Here is a 16,550-nt window from a genome sequence, read left to right as displayed (position 1 = left end):
GTAATTTATAGTGACGTCTGCTATCTCAGATTGTAGTTTATAGTGAAGTCTGCTATCTCAGACTGTAATTTATAGTGGACACTGCTACCTCAGTCAAAACTAGGATTAAGTTTATGAACTTGAATTATATAATGTATATGGATTAAAATTGTATTAAGGAAATTGTATAATGTTAAGATTCTAAAATGAAATACTGTAAAACATAAATATTGTAAAACATAAAACCTTTGTAAAAACATTGTAAAACACTGAATATAAAAGGAAACAAATAAAGTGAACCTCAAAAGCTAAAGTTTGTTGCTTCTTTAGTTAAACCCTGGATCCGACGAGTATACCCCAGCCTATGACAAAAAGCTCCTCACAAAATGGCGCCCGAGCAGGGACTTCATTGAGGTTGATTCACCTGTTCCTTCACCGACCGACCGACCGTTCTTGAAGAATCATCGCTCATTGATGTCCAACCTGACAAAACGTTCCAGACGTTCCAGTTTACCAATAAGGCGAAGCCTTCCGTTAATAACCAGTTCCAGTTTTAATAACTATTCACCGTTTTCTACCGAATTCAGCAACCAGACCCGAAACCAGTCCAGTAACCAGTCCAGTAACCAGACCAGAAACCCGACCAGAAGTTCATTGAACGTTCCAAACGCTCCCGTATACCAGTAAGGCTAAGCCTTCCGTCAATAATACTCCGTTCAGCCGAAAATTTTATTTATCAAAACGAAAATATGCCACCGAAAATAACAAACGGAAACGACCAAGACCAAAGAGACTCCGACCAAGATCCCTCCGTCATGGAGAAAACCGATGAACAAATGGATCAATGCATTGGAGGAATTTACCTGTTGAGAAAACCAGAGCTTATCGAGAAGATGGCTGCCAACAACTTAGACACCACTGGTACCGTAGCCATCCTAAGACAGCGATTCAGTGCTTTTATTAGGAGTTCCCGTACCAGCCGTCTATCACACAGTCTTTGTGAAGAATTATCACAGAAAAGCCAAGAGGATGATGAGACACCTCCACCGAATACTCCAAGGCCTGCCGACGCCGGTGTTCAAGAGGACCAAGAAGCACTCAATCATCGAACCTATCACAGTGATCAAATGCTGAATGCATCCAGTCATCCATATACCCGCATTAACAGAGATGCGGAAGTAATGAATATCGTACGTAAATGGGGATTACGATTTGATGCATCAGGAAAAGCTCTAGAATTTATGGAGCGCATCGAAGAATTGATAGCATGTTACTCACTCCCATCAGACCAGATTCTTAAAACTCTCCCAGACATTTTTCGTGGTACAGCCCTTGAATGGCTACGCATACACAGGGACCAGTTCCAGACCTGGGTAGAGTTCAGACAATCATTCCTCCGCTATTTTCTGCCCACCCGTTTTGTCCATAAACTAGAGGACGAAATAATGCGAAAGAGGCAAGGGCCACGGGAAACTGTCAAGGAGTTCATACGAAGTATGGAATACCTTATCCGACAACACCCCAAAATGAAAATAGCAGAAAATGTGGACCGAATCTACGATAGTCTAAGGACAGAGTATAGGCTACACATCCGGCGTAGAGACTTCGAAACACTCCAAGAATTAACAGAACTGGCAGAAGAACTTGAGTTTGTTTGGTCAGAAGAACGAAGTCAGAGACCAGTTGTTGGCACCTATGTCCAAGCACCTCAATGGAGAAACCCACAATCAGTTCCCGAGTCTTCTCCATTCGCTCTCCAGAAATAAATGCCAATTTTTGACTCCGAAATTGCAGCTACCTACCAGAAGTTTTATTAACCTAGTTGCTTATGAAAGAAGCACGCATTGCTGGCGTTGCAAACAACTAGGTCACCAGAAGCAAAACTGCACCCGACGTCCCCGACTCTTTTGCTCCTACTGTGGAGAAGACGGTCGAATGACCAAAAACTGTGTATGTCATCAAAACAAGAACACCCCAATGACCGAGTTAAAAGCAAAAGGACATAATCCAAGAAACGTACCAGAAAACAACCAGCATCATATATCGACACTTGTTCCTGTTTATCAAGAACCTTTTCTTCGAAGGTCCCGATCCATTATCCAGCCTTGCTCATTAGCCAAACATCATAATCGTTGGCTAACACGGTACTTAAAGAAGATTCGATACCAAAAACCGAAGAAGAATCCTGCAGGTGAATCCGAAGATGTAGAGCAAATCTATTGCCCCAGTATGCCGACTAAACAAGAAGACTCATCTGTACCTGCACTTTCCGTTCCGGAACCTTTGAAAGATCCCAGATACTTTGTTCCGATTAATATAGCAGGACAGACCTTCAAAGCCCTCATCGACACTGGTGCAACCAATTCGTTTATCGGGCTAGGAATGCGAGAGAAGTTGCAGAGCCTTAAAATACCAGTCCAACATGAGCAGGTCGAGGTTCAACTTGCCAATGGAGATCATGTTACCACCGAAGAAAATTATAATATAAGATTTGATATAGGCAAAATGAGAGTTCACGGTAAAGTGACTTTCCTGAATGAATTAGCTGAAGACGCCATCATTGGCATGGACATATTGCAGCAGTCTATAATTGAATTGAAACTGGCAGGAATCTCTTTGCTTAGTAACAAAGCCCCAGAGATAAATATATCAACCAAAGAGATTATTGAAAGATTACACTCTTCTAATACGGAATATTTTTGCAATTTAAGATCACAAAAAAATTGGAAGAAAAAGAAGAAGGCAAAGACTGAAATATTTAGTTTAAGTTAAATGAATTATTATTATGAAGTACTTTAGAATATAAGAATATTTCCGCTTGTATAAAAATATAAATAATATTATATCATAAAAAGTAATGAAAAAAAAAATTATTAATTAGATTTTAAGTTTACAATTATAATAAGTAACATATAGCCGAACCAGCTACATCACTACCGCGCCTCTTGCGGGTAGCACCGATGGACATCGCTGGACGGGTCCATAACCCCTATTCTCAGAATCATCATCCTATCGCGCCCTTTTTGCGGATAGCTCCGATGGACATCGAGGGATGGCTTAGGCTAAAAACACCAGGCTGATAAATCTACAGCGCCATTTGCGGGTAGCACCGAGGGACAACGTTGGATAATGTCCCATTTTACCACCTACAAAAGCATCTATTTATTCAAGGACGAGAAGGTTCTCGTCTCTGAAAGAAGGAGGGGAGTGTAATGAGACATTACATAAGCCTACACCACATACTCCATACATCACGTGAGTCATGCTGATAAGCCTGTGTGATGTGGACGATCGCATTACAACAACAGTATACAGATAACAAAAGACCAACAACATAACAAAACATTGTGGTGGATTTTTTCTGTGTCTTACAATTCACATCATGTTACTACAAAAATAAACATAAGACACCGGATAAAACCCAGTACAAATCGAGTCGTGCTTGAGTCGTGCTTGAGTTGGAAAAGTACCAATCAGGTGTACAGAGTGCTTCTCCGCTTTTTGAAAGAACTAGGTTCCAGAAGTGGATTACCAGGTTCTAAAATTAGTGACGTCTGCTATCTCAGACTGTAGTTTATAGTGACGTCTGCTATCTCAGATTGTAATCTATAGTGACGTCTGCTATCTCAGATTGTAATTTATAGTGACGTCTGCTATCCCAGACTGTAGTTTATAGTGACGTCTGCTATCTCAGATTGTAATTTATAGTGACGTCTGCTATCTCAGACTGTAGTTTATAGTGACGTCTGCTATCTCAGATTATAATTTTATAGTGACGTCTGCTATCTCAGACTGTAGTTTATAGTGACGTCTGCTATCTCAGATTGTAATTTATAGTGACGTCTGCTATCTCAGACTGTAGTTTATAGTGACGTCTGCTATCTCAGATTATAATTTTATAGTGACGTCTGCTATCTCAGACTGTAGTTTATAGTGACGTCTGCTATCTCAGATTGTAATTTATAGTGACGTCTGCTATCTCAGACTGTAGTTTATAGTGACGTCTGCTATCTCAGATTATAATTTTATAGTGACGTCTGCTATCTCAGACTGTAGTTTATAGTGACGTCTGCTATCTCAGATTGTAATTTATAGTGACGTCTGCTATCTCAGACTGTAATTTATAGTGACGTCTGCTATCTCAGATTGTAGTTTATAGTGAAGTCTGCTATCTCAGACTGTAATTTATAGTGGACACTGCTACCTCAGTCAAAACTAGGATTAAGTTTATGAACTTGAATTATATAATGTATATGGATTAAAATTGTATTAAGGAAATTGTATAATGTTAAGATTCTAAAATGAAATACTGTAAAACATAAATATTGTAAAACATAAAACCTTTGTAAAAACATTGTAAAACACTGAATATAAAAGGAAACAAATAAAGTGAACCTCAAAAGCTAAAGTTTGTTGCTTCTTTAGTTAAACCCTGGATCCGACGAGTATACCCCAGCCTATGACAAAAAGCTCCTCAGCTCATTGAACTAACTTTGTTGCAATAAAATGTGATTTTACTATTTTTTAAGTTATATCTTTGCCTTGAATCTAACTACATGTTATATAGCATAATTTTGGCACGTGTAACACATTAACAATTAAAATAAACAATTTTTACATAATGTAAGTTTTTCAAAAACAATACATTGATTTGTCTTTTTTTTTCTTAAATCTGAATTTTGAACTCTACTTCAAAAATAAAAAAAAAGGTTATGACTTCGCGTGACAACTACGTGTTAACTAATTAACCATTTAAAAGTGAAAGGAGTTATATAATAAAGAAAAAATTAAAGAAAAGTAAAAGATGTGATAAAATACAATACAATTATGAATGAATTATGACTAAAATAAAGTTATAAAAGCTGCTGTGGTATTGCAATTTATGTGCAGCTTAACTCTTTGAATAAGACAGTAAAGTAATTTATCCTTTTGGATATTTTTAAACAAATAAAAATTTAAACAGAATTGCATACTTTGTGATTCACTTTTATATTCTAAACGCTAAGTGATACATTTTTTTTTTGTCTCATTAACTTACACTTATCATGTAGATATGAATTGACTTAAAAAAAGTTGGAAACATACTGTGAATAGCGTCTGGTCTTCTACGAAAGAAAAAACTGCCCCAAATCTAAGAACATTACGTAATAACCAGACGATCAGAGGTTCTATATTGATGCAAGATGGGGCTTTTGTCATAAAGTTAAGAATGTCACATTATTCCTCGATACAAAAATTTATGTATTGGACCTGTCTGAAAATTTTCCGGTCATAAATTCCATAAAAAACTTCTTTTTGAGCTTATTCCCTTTTGCACGTTTTTTTTTTTAACAAAACTTATGAATTCTTTTACTTTTTTTAAGTCAATCCGTATCTACATGATAAGTGTAAGTAAATGAGACAAAAAAATTTAAGATATTTCGACAAAAAATTTAAAAATTCAGGAACATGAAAACAAACAATTGTATTATCTTCGCTTGAGCCTAATAATATGGCAAGGTACTGTAAACTAGCTGAGCTACAAGTTTGTAGAACATATTTTTGTCTAAAACTTACTGTTTTTAAGATATACGTTTGTATGGCCTCTGAATCTCGTGAAAAGTTCTATTGAACCTTTTTTTTTAGTACAATTTGTTCACTTTTTACAGAATGATAATTTCATGTAGTACTTCATTTAATTTTAAATTATTCCTTAAAACCCTGTTTAAAGTTATCCTTCGATAGCACTTTTAAGACAGTTTAAGAATATTATTTAATTAAGTGTTTCATAATTGTTATTATTTTCTTAAAACTTTCCTCTCGAAACATTTTGTTTTGATTTTTATTTCAATACCGATCAAAAATAATAAATAATACATATTACTAGTAAATATTTATTTAAGCGAAATTAGCTTCCGTAAAAAACATTCAATAACAAACCAAGGTTTAGTCAATTTATTAATTACTTAATTATTAATTGACAAATTGCTTAAAACTAAGTTGATTTTTTGTTAGATGTTGAGATCATCGCCAAAAAAATATCTTCGAAAACAGAAATTATAAATAAATAACACACAAAGTTCAAAAATTGTTTTCAATTTAGTTTCTATGGGAATCTTAATTCAGTTGTTTAAATAACAAAACTTGGTTGAATACTTTTGGGAAATAAAGCGACTTAAGTAAGAAAAAAAGGCAAAAGTATGAAAACAGTTTATTATTCGATACAATTTTAAATTTAATGGACCACATTTTTTAAACTATTATCTTTTTAAAAAACAAAAAAAAATGTAACGTCTTCTATTTAAGGAATTTTATCTTACCAAACAGTATTTTTAATAGTAAAATATATTTTAGATAATTTACCAAAAAAAATGTTTTTTTTTTTTTTCTCAGTAACCTGAATTTCAGCTGGAATTAGTACCCCTCAAGTAATTATTCATCTCTTACAAAAAAAAAACTCCCTCATTTTTGTTGAAATTTGAACAAAAACACCATGTTCTAATTAAAAACCAAATACATTCCAAACAATCTCTCCAACAGATAAATATTCTTATATTCCTCCCATTCCAGAAGGAGGATGTTCCAGATATCTTTTATTTTTTTGTTTTCGGTTTTTCTATCTATGAATGTATTTTTATATATTTCCTTGATGCTCTTCATGTCGCCACACACAATTTAGACTCGTAAAAACCTAATCGGGAATCACAAAATGAAAAAAAAAAAACGAAATTCGTTTAAATAAGATAAGTGGCGATGCATGTTTGACACACGCTTGCTCGGGTTGAATTCAATTTTATTTTTAATATAAGATTTCCCTTTTGGAAAATAAAATTTATACTTTAAGCAATTTAACACATTTTTCGAAGTCATTTAAAATAAAATAGAATTTTTTGTTAATTAAGGTTAAGGAAACTATAAATTTTAAAGAAGCAGGAAAAGTTTTATTTTAAAAAATGTCAAAGAGGGGTTAAACGAAAAATATAAAATGAAAATATTTATTGTCTTAAATTAAGTTCAATAATAATATATTTTTCATGGGAATGAACTCGGTTAATAACGAAGAAAAAATAACAAAAATAATAAAAAATTATTAAAATTATTTTTATTTTAAGTGGAGTGATTGAATATAATTCAATATAAGTTCAAGTCACCTCAACTCCAAAAATTTATAAAGCGTTTCGCCCAGGTACGACAGTGGGCTCATCAGTTAGATCTGTCGTACCCTTACTAAGACGCCTTATTTTGGTCGATGTTTACCGACACTATATACAACTGACAGCATGAATATACTGTGAATTATAATATTCTAAGGGAATTTGTTTATAAAGCGAAACGCTTTATAAATTTTTGGAGTTGAGGTCACTTGAACTTATATTGAATTGAACTCGGTTATTCAATAAGTTTGCGAAAGGGATTTATGTAGATTTGAATTTTTTAAGAACTCATATGAAACAACGTCACCAATAATAGACAAATAATGTCAAAAATATTGTATTTGGGAAAGACGATTTTCTTAGCATATAGTATCAGCTTAAAATTGAATATTTTTTGTTTGTTTTTGTATTCATTTTTTTTTTTGTATTCAGGATTTTTAGATTGGGAGTTTTTTTTTTCTAAAAAGCATTTTCCGGGTGTTTTCCCTTAGAATATGAATTCTTGATTTAAAATTTTATTATTTTTGCTTTATTTGCAATTGTTTTTAAGGAAAAATTCTTAAAATGGAAATTCCTTTCAAAACAATAAAAACTCTTCATACAGTGCGAAGTTTTAAAACATTCCACGAACTTCTCGTTCTGAATTATACTATCTCAAAAACAATTATTTAAAGTTACAGCTCCAAGAAGAAATTAAAATAATGATTAGGATTTTTGGAGTGCACCTAAAAATCAACTTCGTTACATGAAACTACTTCGAGAAGCTGTATATCAAAATCTATGACAGGTATGAAGAATATTTAAAATTCAATATGATGATATGAATATGATATCCTATCACTTGCAAATTAAGTGTTTGAATTTGTGTGTAAGTTTTTCAGATATGGGAAAAAGAAAAAAGCGAATAGAATGTTAAAAATCCTTGACCGTTTGCAAACGGTGAAAAATTGTCTGCAATATTTTGTATGTTAATTTAAATTTTATCAAAGTTCTGCTTTTTAAGATTCTGTTTTCAAAACTCTGCCAACATGAATCTATTTGAAAAAATTTGCTTATTCTGTTTCCATTTTTTTCCACATCTTTCATGTAATTCAACTTCAGTACTTTCTAAAATGTTTGCTGTTTAGCTGTCGCAAATATTTTTTCAAAATGCATAGCTTTCTTACAACTCACATCCATATTTTTATTTTGAGTATTCATTTGTATTTGATAAATTAAAAAAAATCATTATTTTTCAAAAATATTTAACATTAAAAAACTTTTCTTTATTTTTTTTTTTTAATTAATTTATTTTTAAAGGAAAATAAATATCCAAAAAAAATAACAAAAAACTAATGAAATAAATAAAACATTATGCAAATCTTGTTTAAATAAGCGAGAGGATGATTTTACAAATGTCTACAAAAATTTTAAAAAAATGTTTAAAAGCGTACGCTTTTCTTTACACTTTTTAGAAAAACACTTTTTGCAGAAAAACATTAATGACCCCTGTAGAATTTTGACCCTAACAGAAATGGCACACCAACTTATTTTTTAAATTGAGAAAAAAAAAATAGCAATAACTATTTAGAATTTCATAAAAACGGTTCTTAAATGCCTTCTACTCTCTCGAAAAATGTATTAAATGAAAAATCCATCATCAAATTTTTTCATCAACTTTTTTTTTAATTGAAACTTAGGCCAATTAAAACAGATTTGTATGTTTTCACAAAAATTTTATCAACATGAGATTATTTTTGTTAAAGATAAAAATTAAAAATTAGATTATTTTGCAATATTTTCAAGGTTAAATTAAAAAAAAAAAATAATAGGAGACCGTAAATATTTCCTCCAAATTTCCCAACTCGATCGTCAAAAACATCTCAAAAAAATCTTTTTTTCACTACGAAAACCTTATAAGTTTCAATTAAATTAAAACGCGTCAGAAAGAATTAAAAAATAAACAAAACTTAAATCCTCAAACTCTGATCTTAATTTATAAAATTAACAACAGTAGTAGTTATTCCGCTCGAATGAATATAACAAACAAAATATATCACCCACAAGTACAAATCTATAAAAAACACTTAAACAAAAAATACAGAAAACTTCCTGCAATGAAATTTAATCTCACGACAGCACAGATTAATTACTCAAGTAATTTGTCTCATATAGATTCGCCGCCAACTTATAGAAAAAAAAATACAAACAAATAAAATAAATAAAAAAAAAACCTTTCACAGTCTTGATTTTCAAAACTAATTGATTGATCGATCAAATATCAATTAAGTTAACCTGATCTTGTGTTTATGATGCAATAAAATACAAAAAAAAAATAGATCTCAAATCAATTATTTTTTTCCTATTTCTACTATTATAAGAGTGAAGTTGTAGGTGCTTTCAAGCTTAAAATGGAATATAAAATTTCTAAAGACAGAAAAAACCCGCATTTCTTTTTGTAGACATATTTCTCTATTTGATTTATCGATACCTCTACTTTTTTTCACAATTCATTTGAATTGATAAACAAAACCGAAAGAAAAACGAAGAAAAAAACATCACATTTCTACTTTTTAAACTCTCAAAAGCTACAACACACAGCATCCAAAGAGTCGCGAAATTCGAAAAAAAAGATACAAAAAATAGAAAAAAAGATACACGGAACGAGATCTTGTGCAAAATGCACACTTTTAGCCAAAAACTGGTTTGTACTTATTTTTGTTTTTATATTAAATTTTTTTTTTCGTTTGTAAGCCATCTATGTATCTAGATATACAAACGGGCAAAAATATAACGGCGCTTAAGCGAATATCTTTTGCTTATTTTTTGAAGTTAGATACTTTATTCCTTCGCTGAGATAATTCAATTTTTTGTTCAAAATTTTACCCAAAAAATAAAACACACAGGTGAAAAAATGCAATTTGACTTTTTTTATTTTTGAAGGATAAAAAATTAAGTATCTTATAGATACAAACAAAATAAATATATTTACTTTTTTTTTCGACTTTATCCGAAAAGTTGAGCCTCCTCCTGTGGTTCGACCACCTTATCGTTATCCAGGAATAAAAACCGAAGCACACTGAAGATATGGTTATTTGGATATAAATATTTTTTTTTTTTATCTTTTTAACCAAAATTTATATCTTTGAACTTAATTTCTTCACATTTCATTAAATTTTCATTTCACAAGAAGAACTTCAAAAATACATCACATTTGGGGGAAAAATTTGGGATAGATACAAAGATTTTCGGGGACCCGTGTCGCGATATGGAGTTTATCTTTTCTAGGGAACTTCAAAATTCAATCTAAAATCTTCCAATAAACTAACAAAAACATTGATTATCAACAAATGGTATCTTAAAGATACAACCGCCCAGCAGCAGCATCAGAAATATAAACAAAATTCGAATTGAAGACAAAAAAAGACAACAAAAACAAGGGAAAAATCGTCGAGGAAGGAAACAAAATTTAGTGCAGAAATCGAGTATCTAGATACATTTAACGAAGAGAAAAAAAAAAAACACCAACAACGAATAAATGGAACGCACATCGATCTTGCCCGCGCGTCTTACTCTAACCAAGTCTGGAATCAAACTGAAAAAGGTCGATTCTCCATGATGGAGGCGAAGAAAAACATCGTCGTTGTTGTCGTCGTTTTTAGTTGTTGTTGTTGTTGTTTTTTTGTCGTTTTTGTGTTGATATGTTCCATCTACCAACCAATTCCCAGGTTGATTGTGTGCTGTTCTGAGCAACTGAACTGAGCAGAACTGCTTGCCTTTAGCCTGGTAGAGATACTGTTTTGTGCTGACTTTTGTGTATCTATACTTCTATAGATACTTTTTGGGGAGCTGCTTTATAGACTGGAGGATCGAATCGGATCGGGTCTTTCTTTCTTGGTGGAGACAAAACACCACCACGAGAGACAGTGGCTGGTGGCGGGCGCTTAAGCAGCAAGCAGGCATAAGTCTGCTAGTAGGCGATCTCGAACATAAGCTAGCTTTAGTTTTTTTTTAATGCAAAATGCAACAATCAGCGATGCATCTGTGGAATAAGTTGATGGTAGATATAATTTTTTTTTTGTTTTGGACAATTTTTTTGAGTTTTAGGGTCATGTATTGGATTTCTTTTTTTTTGAAATTTCAGTTTTAAGTTTTATGAATTGCTAAGCTCAATATGAAAAGTATAACGGATTGTGCCTATGTATCACATAGAACCATTTTAGATATCACAGTGATTATAGATTCCACGAGTTAACCCTTTTTTTATATAACAATTGCTACGATATGTTACACAGGTTTTTCACATAAAAAATCACGAATTTTTATCAGTAATTATCAAGTTTTCAAGGCTTAAAAACCGTTGGCTGCTCCTCGAGTGTTACAGCTTTCCCCTATATTAATCACACATTACTCCTATTAATATCAAATATTTCCACGTGAGTATTAGATAAATTTAGCAAAAATATCACAAAAGTATCACCGACAAGTATAAATAGTTTCCGCTCGTAATAAAACACAAGTTCTTCAAAAATATATCACAGACAACATAAGAATTGGATTAGATACTTCTATTAGTCTATCAAGTCGAACCGGTTAATATTACGAGTTGTTCTCGTAAGTTTCACGTGTTCCCTTGGCTAAAATCACAAACTTTACCAATTTAATATCATCCTTGGTCAGTATCAGGGATTGATCAGATTTTTATCACCGATGGCAACTACCAAAAGTTCCCCAAGTACGTAGGTATCACAAATGGCTCGGTTATACATCGCGGATGTTCTTTTCGTTACGGTTTAAAGTCGGACTTGATATTAATCGTGTACTAGACAATATTTTTTTTTTTTACTTTTTTTGATATGACAAAATTTCTTGACAAAAAGCCAACGTTTGTGGAATCTAGAGGACACAAAAACCTTAACTGGCAATCTCACAAGCAAAGGCAAGTGAAAAATTGACATAGCTTGGGCAAATTCGAAGAAAGGTGCAAGCCATTTGATTTCTAGCTATAATATTATAGCTCTTCAAAAATATGAAGAAAACAATGTACCTTGAGCAATAATTTTCCATTTACAGGATGTCCCAGATCATATATATATCTTGCAAAAAATAATATTCTGACTTTTGTATGAAAATCGCCATTTCGCGACTCTTAAAAGACGTCTGGCGGGGGTAATGCCGTGGTTAAAACCTCTGGCACTAATTTATTTTCTATCAGGGGGTAGTGGTGATTTTTTAATAGGTACCACCAGACGGTTATATATCTTGCAAAAAATAATATTCTGACTTTTGTATGAAAATCGCTATTTCAGGACTCTTCAAGGACGTCTGGTGGGGGTAATGCCGTGTTTAAAACGTCTGGCACTAATTTATTTTCTATCAGAGGTTCGTTGTGATTTTTTAATTGGTACCATCAGACGGTTATATATCTTGCAAAAAATAATATTCTGACTTTTGTATGAAAATCGCCATTTCGCGACTCTTAAAAGACGTCTGGCGGGGGTAATGCCGTGGTTAAAACGTCTGGAACTAATTTATTTTCTATCAGGGGGTAGTGGTGATTTTTTAATAGGTACCACCAGACGGTTATATATCTTGCAAAAAATAATATTCTGACTTTTGTATGAAAATCGCCATTTCGCGAATCTTCAAGGACGTCTGGCGGGGGTAATACCGCGAATAAAACGTCTGGGACCGAACTTTTTGCAATCAAGGTATCGCCCTCTATTGGCTCTATATGAATTAAAGTGGTTATATACTCGACACAAAAATCGGAAAAAATGCATTTTTCAACTCCCCATAAACCATAGAATGCCGTGAAATAAACCTGCCAGACTTTCGAATTCTTCATCAGGACGCTATTACCTACACATACATATGACCAATTTTCGGTTATCCAAAAACTCCCAAAATCTGCTCTGGGCTCTTAGACTATGTACCTAAATACTGATATTTTGAGCAATACTTTGCGATTTACAGGATGTCCCAGATCATATCTTAAGAAAACAAATTGTTCTTCAGTAATAATCTATCTCATGCTGAATGGTATCAGCATCATTTAAGAAAACCCTTATTTTTGGGTCTTTATTTTTAGAAGAAAATTTTAATCTTTGTAAATGTGTTTAAATTTTTTGATACATTTTTTAGTTGCTCAGATATTAACTTAAAAAGCTTTTCAATTTTTCCTGCCTACCTAGATGAAAAACTTTTACTTTCAGGTTAATTTTCTTCGAGAAATGTGTGATAAACATAGTTTTTTATTGGTTTTATCAATTAAACGCAATTTCATCATCAATATCAAGATGGTCTTGACGATTTCCTTTATACCTGTCGACCCAAAAATGAAAGAATTCGGCATAAGTCTGACGTTAACTAATTCCGGTAATAGGCTCTCCTAAGGTGGGCCTACTTCTCCAACCTTCTTGTTGGAACTTCATTTTAAATATTATTCCTTATTTGAATTAAATCTATGTGGACATAAGGTCTATTTGTTTCTAATTATCTACATAGAGACTAAAAGCACCATAAAAAAAATTAAAAAAAAAAAAACAAAAAGCAAAACAAAGCCCTTGAAAGTCTTAAGATTAATTTCTTTAGATTAAAAAGAATTCCTGAAGAAGAGTTTACACTCTTTGAAAATATAAATTAGATATTAGAGCTTAACAAATAAACCTCAAAAACCCACATAGAATTACATATTTATAGTCCGGTTAAATTAGACTAAAATAAGGGGGTGAGGTTATATAAATTCTTAGCAAGCTAAAAATTGGTAGGATTGTTGGAAACGCCATCATAAATTAAATCTAAAAAGTCATCGATTCGAGACCTGGAAAAAAATTTACTTGGGGTCAAAAGTCACAAAAAAATTTAGTGCAAGAATTGTGTCATGACACTTTTTTTCCTAAGAACCACCGTATAACGATTCAAAAAGTTAAAGTTCAGTTGTAATCGTCATAATCAGGCCTATTCAGAAAAAAAAAACTCCCAACTGAAAAGTTCTTGAAATTACACTATTTTTTTAGCTTGAATTTCCTTCTTCGATGGTTAAGAATAACATTTTTCCGAAACCATTTCCCTGGGAATTTTTGCTTATAGAATAGCTCTGAATATATACAGGGTGTTAGATAGAGAATGGACAACCCTAAAACGGGTGATAGCTTAACTTATGGCTGTTCTAAAAACAGATAGAAAAAAGGGGAACGGGTCGTTATTCTGTATTCCAAAATTCTGCATGACCAAAATTCTGTATCTGAAGAAAAAATTCTGTATGAACATAATTCTGTATTCCATTATTCTGCTTTTCTATTATTCTGTATTTCAAAATTCTGTAAATCCAAAATTCTGTTTTTCAAAATTCTGCAAATCCATTATTCTGCTTTTAAAAATTCTGTAATTCTAAATCTCTACATTAAAACATGTCCCTCAAGTAAGCAGAGCAAGTACCCCAAAAATATATCAAGTGCTCCCCTACTTTTGGAAAAACTTAATGTTCTGCTAACTCAATTTAAAGTTAGCAGAGCAATTACCAGAAAATGCCTTAAACTGTTAGTAAAAAATTCGGGTTTGGATTAATATTTAGGTACCAAACAAAAATTCCAAAAAAAATTTTTTTTTACAAAAATAATTTTTTTTCTGTGATCTTCGAAAAAAATTTTTTTTTTTAATTATCTTGAATAATTAAGTGCTTTGAGTTAAATACCCAATTTTCGAAAAAAATTTCCGAGATTTTCCATTAAAAAAAATATTTTCATTTTCCATACAAATTCATGTTCTACTAACTTGAATTTGTTTTTGTTTTTTTTTTTTTCAAAAAATTCCACTTTTTCGAAAAAATTGGACATAAATAGTTGAATGTTCTAATAACTTGAATTAAGCGCTCCATTTTCCGATAAGTTTTCCGAGATTTTCATGTTCTGCTTGAATTTAATTTTTCTCAAAAAATTGAATTTTTTTCGGCAAAATTCGAATAGAGTTATTAAGTGCATGACTAATTTGAGTTAAGTACCCTATTTTCCGAAAAATTTTCCGAGATTTTTCATTAAAAAAATATTTCATTTTCCATGTTTTTTTTTTTGTAAGTTGTTCTTTCTTCGTTATTAAACATAAAACCATCGACACACAATTTATCCTTTCCTTTATTAGGTTTTAATAATTTAATATTTTTCATTTTTCTGAATTCATTTTATATCACGATTAACTCAAAACACTTAACTTAAACTCGAACGCAAACTGCTTCAAGGTTCTGCATAGTAAATATCAAAAATCTGTACTCCAAAATTCTGTAAATGATAAAAGAAAAATTGTTTTGATAATGAAAAAAGTGCGCACTTTTTTCATTATCAAAACAATTTTTCTTTTATCATTTACAGAATTTTGGAGTACAGAATTTTGGAATACAGAATTTTGAAATCCAGAAGTTTGTGTTTAAAGAATTTTAGAATACAGAATTTTGAATTTACAGAATTTAAAAATACAGAATTTTGAATTTACAGAATTTTAAAATACAGAATTTTGGAATACAGAATTTTGGAATCCGAATTTTGGCCCATACAGAATTTCGACCCCAACCCAGAAAAAAGTTCTATCGCAACCAGTTCATTAAATATTGGCTTTTTTTCGTTCAGTGTATTTTAAATTTTATCATCTTATGTTTTCGTTCACTATAACCACGAATGAATGAATCTTATTTATTTATTTTTTTTTATAATTTTCTACAATAATTAGATAGGTACATTAACACTTAAAAAATTTCATTGCTATTGCACATTTTTCTTAAAAAAAATTTGAAATATGTTTTTCGATGCAAAATGTGAAAAAAGTATTTTATGAAAAATTTTAAACACTCCTGTGGTATTAAATAAATCTATAGAAACCTAGGTGGCTACCTTTCTAAGAAATATTCCCCTTAGACGAGAATATTTTTTAGAAAGTTTTGTAGAACAATAATGTATGCTACTTCTTCTAGGCCAAAACACAAAACACTTTCTGGATTAACATTTTTTATATCTTTTTTTCAAAATATATAAAAAAATGTGAATTTCAGTCCCCTTTTTGATAAAAAAAATTAAAAGCATGATATTTGACTAACTTTTCGTACTAATCCAGTATGATCTCGATGTCGAGGGGATCATAACCTTCCCACGTTACTGCTTCACACTAGTAATCCGCCTGTGGGGTTCGCCGGGTTGACCTCAGAAATCGGCGGCAAGCCTCCCGGTTTTGTATTGTTGCGTTTCTGAGGCCAACTGAATGCTGGTGTTTTTGCATTTGCTTGTACCAGGAGTTTTTAGGCCTACCTTTCTTTTTATTTCAATTAAGCCATCGAAACCTAAAAAATTATTTAATGGAATATTTTGTATGAATTTTTAAGAAAATGTTACATGAGAGTAACGCTGGTACCGAAAGGGTTAAATAACATTGTCACAGATGACCTCAACGTTAGGGTGCAGATGAGTTCTCAGT

At 31.8% G+C, this 16,550-nt stretch overlaps 1 protein-coding gene across 4 annotated transcripts in view; it reads right to left on the bottom strand.

Annotated features, from left to right (window-relative positions):
* The window catches only part of LOC129906605 (tyrosine-protein kinase Btk29A), a 245,300-nt gene that overhangs the window by 107,865 nt on the left and 120,885 nt on the right, over window positions 1-16,550 (bottom strand). Inside the window, exon 1 of one of the 4 annotated variants that reach the window (XM_055982418.1) lies at window positions 10,084-11,072. The exons of the other annotated variants lie outside the window; for them this stretch is intronic. The gene's annotated coding sequence lies outside the window, so the exon portion shown is untranslated. Of the gene's footprint in view, window positions 1-10,083; window positions 11,073-16,550 lie in introns of those variants that run through there. 4 annotated transcript variants of the gene reach the window in all.

The sequence above is a fragment of the Episyrphus balteatus genome, chromosome 1 (genome assembly GCF_945859705.1).
Source record: "Episyrphus balteatus chromosome 1, idEpiBalt1.1, whole genome shotgun sequence".
NCBI lineage: Eukaryota > Metazoa > Arthropoda > Insecta > Diptera > Syrphidae > Episyrphus > Episyrphus balteatus.
Note: the sequence above shows the minus strand (reverse complement) of the source record. Positions and strands in the feature narration are given on the sequence as shown.